This window comes from Lupinus angustifolius, chromosome LG11, assembly GCF_001865875.1.
Source record: "Lupinus angustifolius cultivar Tanjil chromosome LG11, LupAngTanjil_v1.0, whole genome shotgun sequence".
NCBI classification, from domain to species: Eukaryota; Viridiplantae; Streptophyta; class Magnoliopsida; order Fabales; family Fabaceae; genus Lupinus; species Lupinus angustifolius.
This window is the reverse complement of record NC_032019.1, coordinates 2,309,109-2,313,489: the sequence shown is the minus strand read 5'-3', so window position 1 is coordinate 2,313,489 and position 4,381 is coordinate 2,309,109.

Genomic DNA, 4,381 nt, shown 5'->3' with positions numbered 1-4,381 from the left:
CGGAGGAGGATAGGATAGGGATGAGGATGAGGACGGAGGAGGATAGGATAGGGATGAGGATGAGGACGGAGGAGGATAGGATAGGGATGAGGATGAGGACGGAGGAGGATAGGATAGGGATGAGGATGAGGACGGAGGAGGATAGGATAGGGATGAGGATGAGGACGGAGGAGGATAGGATAGGGATGAGGATGAGGACGGAGGAGGATAGGATAGGGATGAGGATGAGGACGGAGGAGGATAGGATAGGGATGAGGATGAGGACGGAGGAGGATAGGATAGGGATGAGGATGAGGACGGAGGAGGATAGGATAGGGATGAGGATGAGGACGGAGGAGGATAGGATAGGGATGAGGATGAGGACGGAGGAGGATAGGATAGGGATGAGGATGAGGACGGAGGAGGATAGGATAGGGATGAGGATGAGGACGGAGGAGGATAGGATAGGGATGAGGATGAGGACGGAGGAGGATAGGATAGGGATGAGGATGAGGACGGAGGAGGATAGGATAGGGATGAGGATGAGGACGGAGGAGGATAGGATAGGGATGAGGATGAGGACGGAGGAGGATAGGATAGGGATGAGGATGAGGACGGAGGAGGATAGGATAGGGATGAGGATGAGGACGGAGGAGGATAGGATAGGGATGAGGATGAGGACGGAGGAGGATAGGATAGGGATGAGGATGAGGACGGAGGAGGATAGGATAGGGATGAGGATGAGGACGGAGGAGGATAGGATAGGGATGAGGATGAGGACGGAGGAGGATAGGATAGGGATGAGGATGAGGACGGAGGAGGATAGGATAGGGATGAGGATGAGGACGGAGGAGGATAGGATAGGGATGAGGATGAGGACGGAGGAGGATAGGATAGGGATGAGGATGAGGACGGAGGAGGATAGGATAGGGATGAGGATGAGGACGGAGGAGGATAGGATAGGGATGAGGATGAGGACGGAGGAGGATAGGATAGGGATGAGGATGAGGACGGAGGAGGATAGGATAGGGATGAGGATGAGGACGAGAACGAGGATGAGGATAGGATGTGGACGAGAATGAGGATGAGGGTTGGATGTGGATTAGGACGAGGATAGGACTAGGATGAGGGTGAGGATAGGATGAGGACGAGAATGAGGAAATGATGAGGACGTGAATGAGGATAAGGATGTGATGAGGATGAGGATGAGGATGAAGATGAGGATAGGATGAGGACGAGAATGAGGATGAGGATAGGATGTGGATGAGGATGAGGATAGGATGAGGATGAGGATTGGATGACGATGAGGACGAGGATGAGGATAAGATGAGGATGAGGAAGAGGATGAGGATGAGCAGGAGGATAGGATAAGGATGAGGATGAGGATGAGGAAGAGGATGAGGATGAGGATGAGGATTGGATGCGGATGAGGATGAGGATGAGGATGAGGATAGGATAAGGATGAGGATGAGGATAGGATGAGGATATGATGAGGATGAGGAAGAAGAAGAGGATACGGATGTTGATGAGGATAGGATGAGGATAGGATGAGGATGGAATGAGGATGAGGATGAGGATGGGATGAGGATGAGGATGACGATGAGGATAGGAAGCGGATGAGGATGGGATGAGGATGAGGATGACGATGAGGATAGGAAGCGGATGAGGATGGGATGAGGATGAGGATGACGATGAGGATAGGAAGCGGATGAGGATGGGATGAGGATGAGGATGACGATGAGGATAGGAAGCGGATGAGGATGGGATGAGGATGAGGATGACGATGAGGATAGGAAGCGGATGAGGATGGGATGAGGATGAGGATGACGATGAGGATAGGAAGCGGATGAGGATGGGATGAGGATGAGGATGACGATGAGGATAGGAAGCGGATGAGGATGGGATGAGGATGAGGATGACGATGAGGATAGGAAGCGGATGAGGATGGGATGAGGATGAGGATGACGATGAGGATAGGAAGCGGATGAGGATGGGATGAGGATGAGGATGACGATGAGGATAGGAAGCGGATGAGGATGGGATGAGGATGAGGATGACGATGAGGATAGGAAGCGGATGAGGATGGGATGAGGATGAGGATGACGATGAGGATAGGAAGCGGATGAGGATGGGATGAGGATGAGGATGACGATGAGGATAGGAAGCGGATGAGGATGGGATGAGGATGAGGATGACGATGAGGATAGGAAGCGGATGAGGATGGGATGAGGATGAGGATGACGATGAGGATAGGAAGCGGATGAGGATGGGATGAGGATGAGGATGACGATGAGGATAGGAAGCGGATGAGGATGGGATGAGGATGAGGATGACGATGAGGATAGGAAGCGGATGAGGATGGGATGAGGATGAGGATGACGATGAGGATAGGAAGCGGATGAGGATGGGATGAGGATGAGGATGACGATGAGGATAGGAAGCGGATGAGGATGGGATGAGGATGAGGATGACGATGAGGATAGGAAGCGGATGAGGATGGGATGAGGATGAGGATGACGATGAGGATAGGAAGCGGATGAGGATGGGATGAGGATGAGGATGACGATGAGGATAGGAAGCGGATGAGGATGGGATGAGGATGAGGATGACGATGAGGATAGGAAGCGGATGAGGATGGGATGAGGATGAGGATGACGATGAGGATAGGAAGCGGATGAGGATGGGATGAGGATGAGGATGACGATGAGGATAGGAAGCGGATGAGGATGGGATGAGGATGAGGATGACGATGAGGATAGGAAGCGGATGAGGATGGGATGAGGATGAGGATGACGATGAGGATAGGAAGCGGATGAGGATGGGATGAGGATGAGGATGACGATGAGGATAGGAAGCGGATGAGGATGGGATGAGGATGAGGATGACGATGAGGATAGGAAGCGGATGAGGATGGGATGAGGATGAGGATGACGATGAGGATAGGAAGCGGATGAGGATGGGATGAGGATGAGGATGACGATGAGGATAGGAAGCGGATGAGGATGGGATGAGGATGAGGATGACGATGAGGATAGGAAGCGGATGAGGATGGGATGAGGATGAGGATGACGATGAGGATAGGAAGCGGATGAGGATGGGATGAGGATGAGGATGACGATGAGGATAGGAAGCGGATGAGGATGGGATGAGGATGAGGATGACGATGAGGATAGGAAGCGGATGAGGATGGGATGAGGATGAGGATGACGATGAGGATAGGAAGCGGATGAGGATGGGATGAGGATGAGGATGACGATGAGGATAGGAAGCGGATGAGGATGGGATGAGGATGAGGATGACGATGAGGATAGGAAGCGGATGAGGATGGGATGAGGATGAGGATGACGATGAGGATAGGAAGCGGATGAGGATGGGATGAGGATGAGGATGACGATGAGGATAGGAAGCGGATGAGGATGGGATGAGGATGAGGATGACGATGAGGATAGGAAGCGGATGAGGATGGGATGAGGATGAGGATGACGATGAGGATAGGAAGCGGATGAGGATGGGATGAGGATGAGGATGACGATGAGGATAGGAAGCGGATGAGGATGGGATGAGGATGAGGATGACGATGAGGATAGGAAGCGGATGAGGATGGGATGAGGATGAGGATGACGATGAGGATAGGAAGCGGATGAGGATGGGATGAGGATGAGGATGACGATGAGGATAGGAAGCGGATGAGGATGGGATGAGGATGAGGATGACGATGAGGATAGGAAGCGGATGAGGATGGGATGAGGATGAGGATGACGATGAGGATAGGAAGCGGATGAGGATGGGATGAGGATGGGACGAGGATGAGGATAGGATGAGGATATGATGAGGATGAGGAAGAAGAAGAGGATGCGGATGTTGATGAGGATAGGACGAGGATAGGATGAGGATGGGATGAGGATGAGGATGAGGAAGAGTATGAGGGTGATGATAGGATGAGGACGAGGATAGGATGTGGATGACGATGAGGATAGTATGTGGACGAGAATAAGGATGAGGATAGGATGAGGACGACGATCAGGATTGGATGAGGATGAGGAAGAGGAAGAGGAAGAGGAAGAGGATGAGGATGAGGATTGGAAGAGGATTAGCATGAGGATCGGGATTGGATGAGGATAAGGAAGAGGAAGAGGATGAGGATGAGGATTGGATGAGGATGAGGATGAGCATTGGATGAGGATGAGGATCAGAGAGGAAAATGGTGAGGATAGGATGACGATGAGCAAAGGATGCGGATGAGGATGAGGATAGGATGAGGATAAGGATGAGGATAGTATCCGGACGAGAATAAGGAGGAGAATGAGGAGGAGGATAGGATAAGGATGAGTATGAGGAAGAGGATGAAGAAGAGGATGAGGATGAGGATGAGGATTGGATGAGGATGAGGATGAGGATGAGG